The 16949-nt window shown below is 43.4% G+C and overlaps 1 pseudogene; it reads right to left on the bottom strand.

Annotated features, from left to right (window-relative positions):
• The window catches only part of LOC124477905, a 201705-nt pseudogene that overhangs the window by 57972 nt on the left and 126784 nt on the right, over window positions 1–16949 (bottom strand).

Below are 16949 nucleotides of genomic sequence, written 5' to 3'. Positions count from 1 at the left end.
GCCAAAGCTGACAAGCTTGTCATGTCTCTGATTCTCTGTTTAGCGAGACGATAAGCCACTGCAAAGAAAGCCAGGTAAACCGCAGTCACTAGATGTCGAAAGTTTCTTCTGGGTCATCTGACCTGCTTGGCCACCACATTGCTGTTTGCAGCTATATTTACAGATGTTATTCAAAGGGTCAGAGTCAAAGGGTGCACCCAGAAAGTAATTGATTGTAGTAATATCTGTGGGAGATTGTTCTATCAATGCATGTAAGACCGTTGCTTTGAATTCAAGTACAAAATAATAATACATGTTGCAACTCAGTACTACTGCTACCTTTTCTTCCCATCTCATGTCTTCTGATCAATTGGCCTATTTCTCCATTTAGTATAGTTGACAACTTTGTTACACAAAGCACCCTGGCATAACATATAAGTACACAGACCATAGATTACATATATAATAAGCTAAAATACAGTAAACCTCATAATATACAAATAATATACAATATTTATTACAGTATACAAACCTCTAATACACATGATAACCTATACTAACCTTATAAACATATACTTACCTAAGAGAAGTACAATAGTGCAACCAGTAGCTGAAAGTGACAGTGTGTAAAGGGACTAGTGAGATGTGTATCAGTGTCCATTCAGAAGCCTGATGGCCCTTGGAAAGAACCTGTTGTTCAGTCTGTGTGTGCGAGACCGAATGCTTTGGTATCGCCTGCCAGAAGGGAACGGGCTAAAACGACTGAAAGATGGGTGGTTACAGTCTCTTAGGGTTCTGCCATCTTTCCTGAGGCACAGGAAACAGGACCACACTACGTAGGGCCTTGCGGTCCCTGTCTGTGCAGCTGCCATACCACACTGTGATGCACCCAGTCAGTATGCTCTCTATAGTGCATCTGTTAAAGTGAGTGAGGATAACTGAGTCCATGCCAAACTTCTTCAGTCTCCTCAAGAAAAGAGTATCAGATTCAAGACCCTGGTACTGACCTTCCGAGCAGTGACAGGGGACTGCACCTGACTACATCAAGTCTCTCCTGCAACCTTACACCCCCACCCGCCACCTACGGTCTTCTTCAGACAACCGCCTGGTGGTCCCACCGCTCAAGACCGCCCATTCCCAACACAAGCTCTTCTCCTGTCTGGCCCCCCAGTGATGGAATCAACTCCCCACCTCCATCAGAGACACTGACTGTCTCTCCACCTACAAGAAAAGGCTTAAAACGCACTTGTTCCGGGAGTACAACGGTACTTAGGAATGGTTTGCTCAAGCCGATGTTAGTTTCCTCAAGGATCACAATGACTCTTGCTTAGAGACTTGTTGCTCTTGTGGTTAGTGGTAACTGATTTAAATTGTTGTACTCGCTTTGATATATTGTTTTTATTGTTGCTTGTTTTCTACAGGTACACTTGCACTTATAGTGGTTCATGTTGTTTAATTGTAACTTGTTTAACTACATGCTCTTATTGTTCTTCCCTTTGGTACTTACTTTGGTTGTTCACAATATGTGCTTCATGTTTTGGCTTCTCGCAATGTTTTTGGAGCGATCTTATTGTTATTATCGGTGACCTATGCACTTTGTAAAACTCTCTCTTGGAGGTCGCTTTGGATAAAACCGTCTGCTAAATGAATAAATGTAAATGTAAGAGGCGTTTCCGGGCCGCTTTGACCACCTTGTCTGTGTGAGCAGACCATGTGAGATCATTGCTGATGTTCACCCCCAGGAACCTGAAGCAGCTGACCTTCTCCACCTCAGATCCATTGATGTGTAGGGCTGCATGCTCCTTTTCCTGCCGCCTCCTATAGTCCACAATACCCTCCTTTGTCTTGCTGATGTTGAGAGAGAGGTCATTGTCCTGACACCATGATGTCGGGGTATCAACCTCTTTTCTGTAGGCTGACTCAGAGATGAGGCCCACAATGGTTGTGTCTTCAGCAAACTTAACAAGGAGGTTTGAGCTGTGCGTAGCCGCACAGTCATGAGTGAACAAGGAGAACAGGAGAGGGCTGAGCACACAGCCCTGGGGGGTGCCTGTGTTGGTGATCAGTGTGGATGAGGTGCGGTCACCGATTCTCTCCACCTGTGGCCTTCCCGTCAGGAAGTGGAAGATCCACCTGCAGAGGGAGATGTTAACTGTTGAATGCTGAGCTGTGGTCAATGAACAGCATCCTCACATACGTATTCCCTTTGTCCAGGTGGGAGAGAGCGGTGTGCATAGTCAGGGCGATGACATTGTCTGTAGACCTGACGGACCGGTATGCAAACTGCATAGGGTCCAGGGTGGGAGGCAGCGAGGAGCGGATGAATGATTTGACTAGCCGCTCGAAGCACTTCATGATGACAGAGGCCAGTGCTATCAGGCGATAGTCGTTCATGCAGGTGACCTTGGTGTTCTTGGGCACAGGGACAATGGTGGTCCTTTTGAAGCAGGTGGGGAGTACTCCCCTCTCTGAGGGAGAGGTTGAAGCAATGCCTCACCTCAGCTACAGTTAGTGTAGGCACACCACTGGCTAAGCCTTCAGGTAGCTTCACTGCAGGGGGGTCACTATCCTTCTCAAAGCGAGCGTAGAAGGCATTCAACTCATCTGGCAGTAGGACAGAGGACTGGGTCTCACGGTATCCTTTCTTTTTGTAGTCTGTAATGGCTTTAAGTCCACTCCACATGCGCTTGGGGTCAGAGCCATGGTAGCTGGACTCCACCTTGGTCCTGTAGGCCCATTTCGCTGCTTTGATGGCCTTCAGAAGGGCGTATGTGGCCTTCCTGTACTGATCAGGGTCCCCAGAGTTAAAGGCGATAGACCGGGCTCAGGGTGGCCTGGACCGCGGCATCAACCCAGGGCTTCTAATTGGGAAAAGACCGGACAACCTTCTTGGGGACGATGTCATCAATGCAGTGTTGAATGTAGCTGGAAACAGTGTCTGTGTATTCATTAATGTCCCCATCTGCTGCCTCCTTAAACATTAGCCAGTCAGTGGTATCAAAGCAGTCCTGGAGGGTCGCCACACTCTCGTCACTCCATAGGTGAAGTGACCTTGCAACCGGTCTGACCTATTTTAGCTTTTTTCTATATGCGGGGAGGAGAAGAATGGAGGTGTGATCAGCCTTTCCAAAAGAAGGGCAAGGAGGGGTTTATAGCTGCCCTTGAATGCTGGATAACAATGGTCGAGGATCTGGTCTCCGCGTGTGAAGAAGTCAATGTGCTGATAGTATTTGGGCAGGACCTTCTTCATGTTGGCTATGATTACCCTGTTAATCTGGCTCTGGCTCTGTTTATCACCAACAACTATGAAGGCTGCCTCTTAGTGCACATTTTCCAGACCATTGATAATCCCATACAGTTCATCCAAAGCAGTGGCTTTATATGCCTGGGGGGGCTGTAGACTCCACTCATGACAACCGCAGTGAACTCCCAAGGCAGATAAAAGGGTCTGATTTTTACAGTTAGCAACTCAAGGACCGGATAGCAGTGAAATGCTAGTACCACTCCATCCGTGGCTCATAGAAAGTTGATCACAACACAGACCCCTCCGCTTGCCTGAATAAACTGTCCTGTCCTGGCGGTATGTGTTGAATCCAGATGGTGTAACCGCTGTGTCGGAGATCTCCGGAGACAGCCAAGTCTCGACGAACACCAGTATACAGCAGTTCCTAATGTCCCATTGGAATTTGACACAAGCATTAAGTTCATCAATTTTGTTGTCGATGGACTGAACGTTAGCAAGTAGGATGGTTGGAAAAGGAGGTTTGAAGCACCGTTTCCGAGTTTGGACAAGAACTCTAGCACGTTAGCCTTGTTTCATCTTCCTTCGTCTTGCACGTAAACACAATGGCGGAAGAGCCCGCTGCAGTCCAAGCTCGTACATCGGAAAGTGGAATTAAAGTTCCTAAAATAATGCTTGCCAAGTGACAACCTAATATCCAGAAGTGTATGCCGGTTGTACTGAATGAGCGACAATGAAACATGGACAAAACAAATTTACGAACACTAACATAACAAACAAAATGCTCTGTACTAGATGGCCGAGCTCTCGTCAGTTCGGCCATCCTGCAGGCGCACCATACACATTCACTACTGAACACCTCTCGTATACTAGTGAAAATGGAAGCTCACACAATGACAACTGAAAATGTAACCTCTCACACACACAACTGAAAATGTAACCTTTCACACTCATAACTGAAAATGTAGCCTCTTACACACCCCACTGAGAGTGAAACCTCTCACATATAAGTGAAAATGAGACCTCTCACATTTACACACTTTCACAAAGTACAACTACTTTTTAAACAGGAAAGACATGTGCCCCCTAGTGAATTCAGGGAGTTATCAAAAACAAGTGCACAAACTATCAGGCAGTTCATGACTTCAAAAAACATGCTTTTTACAAAAATACTTTTCTATTTATTGTAAACGGTAACAATGAAGACATTAACAACCTTTTGAGAAATACTTTAAACTACATTAATTGCATTCAAAGAGAAAGACAGGGAGATTATTTTGAACAGGAGACACTTTACCGTGAGCTTGATCACCACACAAGGACATTATTAGAACTTCTTACAGAATCCCGAGCTGGTAATAACTACATTTTGCCCATGGATTGGGTTATGTTGAAGACTTTATATGGATGTTTGTACTCCATTGTTACGGGATATGAGGCAACACAGAGGAGAAATAGTGTTATTGCTAACAATGGAATGATGCCACCAACAATTTTGAATAATTTGCCTGGTCGTCCATGTTACAACGGCAAATTTCACACTGCTTATCAATGGGAATGAATTTTTCAAGGCAATTGCAAAATTGCTTTGGGATCAGCCGCCACACCCAGCACAGGCACAGGCAATACCTTGGAGTCCAGGGTTTACAGTACACCATGATGACCACCATACAATGTACAATGTGATAATCGGTTTAATAAGATTAACAAGCAACATCTCACCTACATGCTACTAGACGACATACAGATCGTGATCTCAAGGAGACAATGTTCGCTATTATGGCAGGTTTAACAAGCTTGAGTTAAAATACATTATGTAGCTGTAGTAATGTCACATTATTTAATGTCACATTACTTTCTGTACATGCAAGTCTTAAATTGCTTAAATGTATGACGCACTTGATACTTGCTGAGCAACAGCCCAAACACAGGAATACAGTAGCTAACAACGCCAGTGCTAAATAAGTATTTAGCTGCTCGGCTCCATGACGCCAGGTAAGTAGGGCTTGTGAGACTGCTCACCAAAATAATGAAGGGGAACCCTCTTGTCTAGCAGATTAAGACATGTTCGTAGGTACCTAACGAAAAATAGCCTCAACTTTCAGCTAGGGTTCTAGGTACGTAAAAGTAGCCTCAACTTTCCTAGACTTTTAGCTACAGTACTAATGGTGAGGGCCCACTAATATCACTGTCTGTCTTACTAGCACGTCGTATCTATGGGTCATTGCTAACGTGTGCTGACGTTGTGATGTTAGGCTAGCACTGAAGTGGCTATCAAACTAACTAGCATTCAAGGCAATTTTTGCCACAAACACGTTGTATTGTCCTAAACCGTGCAACGGAATGTAAATCCCTATACAAGCAATGCATCCTGACCAAGACAAACATTTTGACACCAACATTGTCTATGTAGTGCAAACATTGACGGAGTGGGAAAATAATAATAATAATAAATAAATATGATAACAATAGGTTGTGCTCTTGCCAAAGGTAAACACACCTAATAAATATATATGTGAGATAACAATAGGTTGTGCTCTTTCAAAAGGCAATCACACCCAAATAGCACAGGCTACGAGTTGAAATGGTAATTTTCCAATATTCATCAAGAAACCTCTTTACTTCTCTTTCCCTCCCTCTCTCTTTTTCTATGTCCACTGCTCTATCTATCACTGCAAAGGGAACATAGCTCTAATGTGAACAAGATGCAAGGATTCCACCCAGACCTCCTGCAACTTCTGTTCTGTAAACAGAGGGAGAGGAAAGGATGAGAGAGTTAGGAAGAGGAGGAGGGCAAGGGAGTAGACAGAAGGAGTATTTTTGGAAAATTGCTGTAACTCACACCACAGGACAAAATCACTCAAAATCCAGGTGGAAATGATTGACTCTCTCCCGCTTTGTCTCTCCTGCCTCTCTGTCTCTCCCTATTCTCCCTATCTGTTTCTCTCCTTCTCCTCCCTCTCTGTCTCCCTCTCTGTCTCTCTCTCCTCCCTCTCTATCTTTCTCCATCTGAGTGAGGCCTCTCTGTCTCTCTCCTTCTCCCAGTCTGTCTCACTCACACACAATTCACTCACCCAGTGTCTCAGTTTCTCTCAATCTTACCCTCTCTATCTTTGTCTTCCCCTCTTTGCTTCTCCCGCTATAAATCTATCTTTTCCGTGTCCTCAGTGGTACCCTCTCCCAGAGTTGGGAGTGCTCCACACAAAACACGGGAGGGAAACAAAGAGTTCCATGGATCGTTCTGAAGACTCGCTCCAGTGGCAACCACCCCCAGCAGAACGCCTGACTGAGTTGCACACACACATACACACACAGACCATTTTTTCCATTGCACTGGGAAAGCAGTACTGCTACTTGAGATGGTTGTAAGAGTAATTTAAGAGAGCAGCTTCGCTGGGCACCAAGGCCTGACTTGGCCAGACACACAGACACGTTAGGAAATAAATAATTGTCCTTCAGACACACACACTCACTTATAGAGTTGTGGGGTAGTAAACTGGTAGCATTCCATCTCAAACGCATCACAGGTGAAAGAGGTAGGGGTCTTGACATTTAAAAAATTTACAACAGGCACTGCTAGAGACAACCGCTCTCTTATGTCAGCCCATTACCACAGTTTGAGTGGTTTTACTACCGTTACCCCCTCTACCCGCTCTACTCCCTCCCCATTCTTTCCTCACCTCTTTCTCTGCTCATTTCACACCATCCTAGTCCTCTCCTTTTCTCCCCGTTTCACCCCTATTCCTGGCTTCCCCCCTCCTCTCTCTATACCTCTCCTATACCTCCTTCGCTACCCCCCCCCCCCTTACTCTCTCTTCCATTGTCTCTTTTTCTGCTACATGGCCGGATGTTGTCATTAAAAAGCAAATTCCTTATGTCCTGGACAGATGTATTTTACTTCCTTGTCAAGCTTGCCAGTCTCTGGGTCTATAAAATCCAGGCTCCCTTTCAACCCCTCCTCTCCTATCAGCAGGAACGCTATTAGCTTCCTTTCATTGCCCTATATGTGTTTTTGATTGGAGAAGAGGGGATGGAAGGAAGCTTTTTAATTGAGAGAGAGAGAGAGATGTTTATTAGTGTGCCGTGATGGGTTTGTGTCATTCGGGCTAATGTTAAAGCCTCTCAGTAAAAAGTATGCGTGCTTTAAAAATTAAGAAACACCAAAACTAACTTTTTCTACTCGCTGTGAATAAGAGTGTGTGTGTGCCTTCCTCTACAGTCACAATACTTTTTTTAGAGAGGGAATTTACCACTTTCCTTGTCCAATGTTGAGGGTGAAACATTAAGAATAACAAAGACACACCCACACACACAAATATATATGGAAATACAATCATAAATACAGATACATGAACTAATGATAAGTGTGTGAGAATACAGTTTGCTTACAGAGGTGTCCACTTAACGAACCGTGTGAAACCATCTCTTTAACAGTGTTAAACACCATTACTTTAGCTTCAACCTCAAAGGATGAAGCTGTGTCTCTTGCTTGGTGATGCAATCACAACCATCCCAAGCCTTTTCTCACACACACACGCAAGCAGGCATGCATCTCCTCCCCCCAAAAAACTAGTGTAATTAGTGTGAACCTTCTTGTCTGGGGTGGGGTGCTGCATCATGGCCATCTAGAAACTTTGAGCCCCCTTCAGCTGGGTCCTCTCCCACAGGGAGGCAAGCCTCTGCACACTCTGCTCCCTGGAAGACAGGGGAGAGCTGGACTTACTCTGGAGGACGGGGAGAGAGGGAGAGAGAAAAATAGAGAGAGAGCAAAGAGAGTTGTGAAAGTATGGTTATGGCAAATCTGAATCTATTATTCTTTTGGCTGCAAACTTGGCTTTACCATCAAAAATAACGATGTGGTATAGAGAAAGAGGGAGAGAGAGAAAGGCAGGTATGCAGATGTATTACAAATATTTATACATCTACAAATCTACTAAATACTATCCCAGCCATTCTGTGCTTAGTCAGTTCTTTCAGCCCCCTGGTTCTCCTTCAGCCCCCTGGTTCTCCTTCTATGCTATGTCAGGTCTTTTAGGCCTCTGGTTCTCCTTCTCCTCCTGGTTTCCTCCCGGTCTCTCCTTCTACTTGTCTTTACTAGCCCCTAGTCTTAGTAAGTTCCCGAAAACACTTTTTTTTGGGCTTAGCCCTACCCCTCGATCAAAAAGAGTATTGGGACACCACTTACTCACATGTGAATGTGCAAAACTAAGGGCTAGGGGTAAGGGGTAGGGGTAAGACAGAGTATTGGGATTCAGCCTTACTTCCACCTCCCCCTCTCTAAACTGCTCTCTCCTCCAGTTCTTCATAGTCTACCCCCCTGCGCTCTCTGCCTGGTCACTCCCCCTGCTCTCCCTCTGTTCTGCTTCTGGTCTCTCCCTCTGCTCTCTCCCTTTGGTGTCTCCTGCTGCTCTCTCCCCCAGCCTACCTGCAGGTGAAGCAGCTGATGTTGATCCACAGTTGAGGCTGGCGGCTGGTCAGATTAAAGCAGGACTTGCCATATAGACAGTAGTGGCCCTTCAGGGGGCAGGAGAATGACAGTTTGGCCACACAACCGCGGTTTGAGTCTACAGCACGCACGCACACACAGAAACACACAACATTTGCGTAAACATACAGTCAACAGTGAGGAACACAACATTCACATGTACATTTAGCTCAGGCAAGCTTTACTTTGAGCCTGGTTTCTATCCCCCAGCTGTATAAGTAAGCAGGTTTTAGGTAGCGCTGCTACCTTTGACACACATTACACTGTGTTCTTCCCACAGTTCAGCCAAAACTCCGGACTCCAGGATTAATGGGTCCCGAATGCCTTATGAACCCAGAATCGCAGCAACACCAATATATGTGTGTGTGCACAGTTTGTGTCTGTGGTTTAACATTTATGTGACGGTAGTGAGTGTGTATGATTTCTTTGTGTGTCTGAAAGTGTTGACCATGTCATCTTGTTTGACACTTGTCACCAAGTGCCTTTGCTGTCTTACAGTGTTAAATGTTGTTTTAGTTACTGTTGTCAAACACACACACACATACACTCTCTCACTCCATGGGTCGGAGTGGACCCGTTTGGGGACAGAGCGACACATCTGGTTGTGTGCCATCACGTGTTAGCCTGGCATGGTGTTGTCACATGCAGCGAGGGTCACCGAGTTTCAACAGACAGCATGACATCAAGCTGGGATGGCCGCCTTTCTGCCTCAGTGTCATAGCGCCTGGGGGGGTGACATCCTCCTTTGGTGGCTTTGATGAGATCATGAATGAAAGTACGGAGATTTGGAAAGTTGTGTGTGTGTGTCTGTTGACTATTGATTGTCCCAATCTCGTTGAGACCAAAGGTGGGACTCATAACATGTTCTCCTGTTGAAGCGTGTGTGTGTGTGCATTTGGCGTGATGCAGGGCTTTTCCCTATTTACCTTAGTGTCAGTGAAGCCAAAGGAGAAACTAATAACTTCCTATGCTGTCAATCTATCAACTATCTCTTCACCACATCTCCACCCCATGGCTTTCTGACCTAGCTTACTCTATATGTGTGTGTGTAAATGGACGGTGTGTATGCATCCTGTAAATGCGTGTGTGTACACAAGTGTTTGTAGCCCGGTGACTGTGTGTGTGTGTGTGTACGCCTGTCTAGTGTGTACACCTCTCTGAGGGCTTCATTTACTAACAGGATTGCGCACATTTCAGGCGTTAAATTAAGGGTAAAGACATAAAACCGTATTTACAAAGGCAGCGCACTTGAGTAAAAATGCAGATTACCGCTGGTGGGAGGGTATAAGGGTAAGTGTGTGTGGTTCACCCCTGGTCCACCGGTTCACACAGGGTCAGTGTGAACCGGTGGCTTAAGGGAGTGGTTCCCAACCCTGGTCCTCAGGGCACTACTGGCCTGCATGTTTTACAGTTTTTCTCGATTGCTTTGGCTCAATTCTTGAAACAGAAATGACATTCTCAAAGCTCCACGTGCATTTAGCAAAATAGCCTATATGGTTCAGCACAACTACATAGATCACCTTCAAAAGGTCATATCTCACCCAAAACAGTTAACTCATGCTTCGAAACCAAATCATTTTCTCATATAAATAGTCAGTGCCCTCAAAATGAAAAGTTCCTTCTCGATTGCTTTGGCTCATCTCTCGAAAAAAAATAGAACATTCTCAAACCTTTAAATACATTTGCCAAAATAACCCAGATGGTTCAGCAAAACACCATGGAACACCTGCAAAGGGTCATCTCTTTCCTAAAACAGACAACTTATCAGTCAAAACTAAATCCTTCTCTCATACAAATAGTCAGTGCCCCCAAAATGAAAAGTCCCTTTGGCATTGTGTAAACACTGCAGGTCAAAATGTTTAGATGTTTTGTCAGTATGGCAGTGGACCTTAGAAATATCCCTACATTTACATTTACATTTAGTCATTTAGCAGACGCTCTTATCCAGAGCGACTTACAGTAAGTACAGGGACATTCCCCCCGAGGCAAGTAGGGTGAAGTGCCTTGCCCAAGGACACAACATCATTTGGCATGGCGGGGAATCGATCCGGCAACCTTCTGATTACTAGCCCGACTCCCTCACCGCTCAGCCATCTGACTCCTCAAAAACTAACTTCCAATTTACATTTACATTTAGTCATTTAGCAGACGCTCTTATCCAGAGCGACTTACATTAAGTACAGGGACATTCCCCCCGAGGCAAGTAGGGTGAAGTGCCTTGCCCAAGGACACAGCGTCATTTGGCACGGCGGGGAATCGATCCGGCAACCTTCTGATTACTAGCCCGACTCCCTCACCGCTCAGCCATCTGACTCCCTCATGTGCACTGTGCTACAGTTACTGTAGTAGATGTTTTCTTTCCAGAATGCAATGTGTCTCAATCTACATCTAAATTTATTCATATAGCAGATGCTTTCATCCAAAGCGACTTCCAAGAGAGCTTTACAAGAGTGCATAGGTCACTGATCATACAGTAACAACGCGATAGCCCCAAACATTTCGGGTAGCCAAAACATGAAGCATACATTGTGAAAAACCCAAATACAGAAAGTGCCAAAGAGAAGAACCATAAGAGCATGTAGCCAAACAAGTTACAACTAAACAAAATGAACCTCAAAAGTGCAAGAGTGCACCCGTAGAAAAGCAAGCAACAATACTGTAATGTATGCTTCATGTTTTGGCTAACCACAATGTTTTTGTGGCTATCTCATTGTTTAGGATCATTGACCTATGCACTTTTGTAAAGCAGACAGCTTGGAAGTCGCTTTGGATAAAAGCGTCTGCTAAATGAATACATGTAAAATGTAAATGTGTATCAAACAGAAAAAAAGATTACAGTAATTCAAGAGTAACCTACAAGGTTTCACATCACATATTGCACTTACACTGCCATGGAAATTGTTACTGTAATTGCCATACATCATGGTTACTGTTACAGGAAATGTGTACAGCACAATATACTTTCATACAATAAGCACATCAAAACTAACATTATGTATAACCTACACTAGTAGTATGAGTAACCACAGTAAGTTTCAGGCAAGCGACCCCCTCCTAGTCAGAGTTGCAGAGGGTGCATTTCATGGCAAGAAGGAAACACATACAGTAAGAAAGTAAAGCAAAGCTGGAGTTTCACTAGTTGTCGTCCTCACTGTCTGTCTGGCCACAGATTTCATTGACATCACATCTGATGTTCTCCCTTACGATGCAACAGGGGAAGAATTGTTGTTCATGCCGCAACAATCCCCTACACTGATCTGCTGTGACATCATCACAAGCAGCATCCATTGCCTGGAGCAGGGACCTCTGGTTTTGAGCCCAATGCTCATAAACCCTCCACTTCCATGCAGAAAAAACCTCCTGGATAGGTTTAAGGAATGGGGAGTTAGGTGATATGAGCACCATTAGCATTCTTTGATGGGCAGTGAATCCTGATGAGCGGGTGACGGTGGAAGCTTACATTGTCCCACACAATGACAAATGTAAGAAAGTGGTCTCATGTAGAGGGATAAGATCAGAGTGCAGGCAGTCCAAGGACACCAAGAGTGTCTGGGTATTGTATGGGCCAAGACTGGGAATGTGGGTGACTACACCATTCTCTGAAATGGCAGCACAAACAGTGATGTTTCCCCCGAGCTGGCCTGGGACAAGCTCTAAATATTTGATGGAAGGATTTATACTCCTGGATAGCTCCTGTCAGCTAACTAAACTTACTGTGTGATTGGTGATCGGATGTGTCCCCTTGTTTAGTAAAGTTCTAGTTGCACCTGACAATGACTGTAAGCAGATGATCCAAGAGATCCATATTACAGTATATACCATTATGTTTTTCATGGTATTATGTGCCTGAAAGATTTTGACAGTGGAGTGAACTATTGTGCAGGTGATGATGTACACAAGGAAATTATGCCAATATGTTTTGCAGAGAACAACCACTTGACTGAGAAATAACAGTCAGTTTAGACCAGCAAGATATTTTCAATTGATAGTTGGCCTAATTGAAGGCAATTATACCTAACCATTTCAAAGATGTGCAAAATCATTTGAAATGTGTGCAAACTGTAGGCAATTGCACTTGTCATTTACAAGGATGTGCTAATACAATTGCAATTTGATTAAAGGAATGAACAATTCCAATCTGTTGTGAACAAGTGCCCAGCGGTTTGGAGGTTTGCACGTGTTGTTTTGAGAATGTCATTTCTGTTTCGTGAAATGAGCCAAAAACTGTAAATGTTCCCTGTTCCAACACACCTGATTCAAATAAATGGGTCGTTATCCAGCTCTGCAGAAGCCTGCTTATGACCATTCATTTGAATCAGGCGTGTTGGAGCAGGGAAACATCTAAAACATGCAAGACCATGGTCTTCACCCAAACGACCAGGGTTGGAAACCATTGGCTTAAGGCACATGAAAGAGCATGTGTGTGTGTGTGTATGTGTGTGTGAAGTCATTGGGTTGGGTTATGTTTGATGTGTATTTGTGAGTGTAAACGGTTTCTTCATATATATATTTCTTATATTATGCATTTCACCAATAACATCTTTTCTATTTCTATCAACTTTTGGGTTTTTTTCATGGGAATATCCGATTTAATAAATAAACCCCACAAGATCTTGCGGTTTGAACTACATTTTCTTCTGAGTGTGTGTGAACCGCTTTACCCGGTATTAGCACCACGTGTAAAAGTGAAAGTCCCAGCTGTTTCCATTTACAGTCAGCCCTGTAAAATTAAAAATTAAATACCAACCCAGCCTGCCACAACACACAGCATCGTCCTCTTCTTTATTAATGTGGTTAGAGATACAACACATCGTCTGACGTGGTCTATTTTCTATTACATTGTGGCCTGAAGACCAGGATGTATGTAGCGCGGGGAAGATCCTCTTTAACATGAATGGAATTTCAGTAAAGCTCTTAGCTGTCTGACCTCAGCGGGGGAGTGTGTGTGTCTGTGTTTTTGGATCAGCATTAATCATTGCCTTCTCACTGCATTGCTCATGTCAAAACATAGACCCCCTCGAAGAGCTACTAATCACACCTTAAAGCCTCAAGAAGCCCCCTACAGACTCATGTGTAAGTGTGTGTCTGTGTGTGTGCGTGTGTGTGTAAGGATGACTAGTAACACTATACTATTAATCAGACTCAGTCCACACATCTGACTGTAATCTTACTGTTGAGGTTCAACAAGATGTATTGTGCAAATACGCACATACACTAACGCATGCTGTTTAGTGCAGCTTCGCCCAGGCAGAGCATCAGTTGAATGTTGATGGGTGTGTATGTGTTAGTGACAAGAAAGGATTGGAGAGAAGAAGCTATCATTTTGTATCTTCACAACAGTATTCTGGTATGTGCATGTGTGAATGTGTGTTTGTGTGAGTGTGTGTCCGTGTGTGTCAGTGTATGTGAGTGCATGTGTGTGTCAAGTGTGTGCGTCAGTGTGTGTATGTGCATGTGTATGGTACCTTCTATGACACACTGTTCTGGGATGGGGATCTGCCGGAGCATGGGTGAGCAGAACTCCTTGATTTTCTCCATGTTATCTCTCAGGTGGACATACAGCCTGTCCACCTCCCACTTCTCCTCCTCCTTCTCCAGATCTCTCTCTTCTCCCTTCTCCTTTATTCCTCCATCCATGGGGAGAAGCATGGAGACGGGTAGAAAAATCTCATTGACTAGTTCCTCTTCAGGGGTTATGGCCTCAAGCGCTTCTGTTTGCTGATTGGCTGGGCTGTCGGATAGGAGGGCTTCTGACACCAGCTCCACTCCTTCTTCATCGTGACCGCTGTCAGAGTTAACTGAATGTGACCGCATCGCGTGCGCAGCCAGGCTTTTTGACCTAGAGTAGACCATAACAGAATCATGTAATTCACTTTCAAGTCAAGTTTAGTTAAAGAGTTTCTAAATAATCATACTAAACCAAATAAGGAAAGTTGGGGTTAATATGATGGGAACATGGCATTAACCAAATACTAATTTGCAGCTTTTAATGCAATAATCGTAATACGTCAGGGATTTGTTACGTTTGCAGAAAGGTGAAAATCTCCAGCTTTAAATTTTGTAATAACTTCCCTTAAATGTAATAAATCACTTATTTTATCAAAATGTTCAACGAGTGTATAGATGTCTTTTCCAATAATTTCACATTTTCACCCACATATTATTGTCCTTTCAATTAGCCTATTTACCTTGCCTAAATACCTACCTTGCTACCTATTTAGACTGATCAAGTGCATATACAAATGAGCAACACATCACATCCTATTCATTCCGGGGGGGGGTATTCCAGGTAGCGGGTTTAACAAACTCTGAGCCTAACCCTGAACTCTGAGTTGAGTTACTCTAAAATTGGAATTTCCGAAAACTCGGTTACAGAAAGGCTGATTTAATTTGTTAACTCAACTCAAGAGTACGTCAACTCTGAGTTAAGCGCGGGCATGAGAACTATTAAAAGCCAACATCAATGGAGCTCCGATACTAGGATCCACCATGGCACCCGGCGACAAAAAATGTTGTCTTACTTCACCACACTTCAGATATAAGTTTTATTTTGTGTTTATGGTCAATCTGAGCATATTCCGGAAAAAAAGCAACACGGCTGAAGCAGCGTATACAATTGGCGTGGGAGACCAACTGCTCGATGCATACATTTGAATGTAATAGCCAGTCCATACAATGAACATTTAACCCGAAAAAGTGGTGGACTTACAGTAATAAAATAGCATGTTCAATGTTATATTAATAATTAATATTAATATAAAAACATACTATGAACAGGTAAGACATTTTGCCTAGGCTGTATGCTTGTGATAGTAGCCTCAACGTCTTCTTGGTTCTAATCATATTTGACATGATACAAAGTAAATATCAATTAGTGCGTACATCAACTTGTAGTAGCAGTTACCCCCAACAGAATGCTTTCATCAGAGGATGATGATGATTAAGATGAGGAAGAGACATTGACTGCTATCACAGAAATGGATGCAGAGAATTATGTATGATAGCTACTGGTAGTTCTCTCCCCATGTACTTTTATTTACAGGCTTGTGCGGAATTGACTGTTACACTGACATTATGAGAATAATGAATATAAAAAACGATTTGTACATTCTGATCCTGTTGATCAGAGCATGGATGCAGTATACAGTGAGATGTTCATTTAATGGCAGGTGAATTCTGCATGTGGAACTGTGAAATGTAATGCAATCTCATGTATTCCCAGTTACAAGTAAATTAGTTGTACAAACTGCACCTCATGAAGAAAGTGTCAAAAACTGACCAAGAGATGGTGTAGGCTTACTTAGGGTAGAGGCTAATCTTGAAAAAGATTTACTGGAACACCAGTTACAGGAGGACGCATGGTCACATGTGATGTTAATTGTAGGAACAATAGCCTAGATTAATATTAATTGTTGAACTTGCTGAATTTCTATTTTGACCAAGAGATGGTATACTTAGGGCAGAAGAATAAAGGTTGATCTTGTAAGGCTATCAATCTGCCCATCTCTCATTTGGGAAAATATTGAGTTATTGGATGGAGTCTCAACTTGATGGCTCTCACACATCACTGTGTAACTTATTGTAGCATTGCTAGTCATGTTGATAAGTAAGGGTCAAGATTGTGGTGCGATTAGTTGTTCTTGGGTATAAAAGGAATTGTGAAGCATCTGTGGATTCTTGATCTCCTGAGATCTTCTCCTCAGCTCTAGATTGTCCTACTCCTCCTTCCTCAACTCTTGCTTTCTATCTCTGGTTTACAATAATCATGGTAGGGTAGGTAAGAGTTAACCTTCATTGATTTCATTCATTTGCAATATGAATAAATTATTATATTATTTAACCTTACTTTGACCATTCTTGTTCTGATTTAACCCATAGTCAAATAACGGTAATTCCATTGGTAGGTATTGGCGTTATTTGCTTAATGTTAATACACAATTCAGTTTCCCATCTTCCTTCAAACCATAGGGGAATTAGTTTTGGTTGTTTGGCCCTACAATCTGGAAATAGATTAGCTGAAACACCAGTTACACGCTACATGGTCACAGGTGAATCATTTCAATTGTAGGAACAATAGCCGATAAACATACTCATAATCGTTGTTAGATTTATATTTGTAGGCAATGAAGAAGACCAAATACAATTTCAATTATTTGTCTTTATTTTTTGTGCCAAAAAGCAGGTCAGTTTTGAGTGCACGTCCACGGCGAGTAACATTAGCGATGTAGGCCTAAGGGCTGAGAA

This window comes from Hypomesus transpacificus, chromosome 15, assembly GCF_021917145.1.
Source record: "Hypomesus transpacificus isolate Combined female chromosome 15, fHypTra1, whole genome shotgun sequence".
In the NCBI taxonomy this organism is placed as follows: domain Eukaryota; kingdom Metazoa; phylum Chordata; class Actinopteri; order Osmeriformes; family Osmeridae; genus Hypomesus; species Hypomesus transpacificus.
The sequence above is the reverse complement of the archived record's forward strand: the minus strand, read 5'-3'. Positions and strand labels throughout refer to the sequence as shown.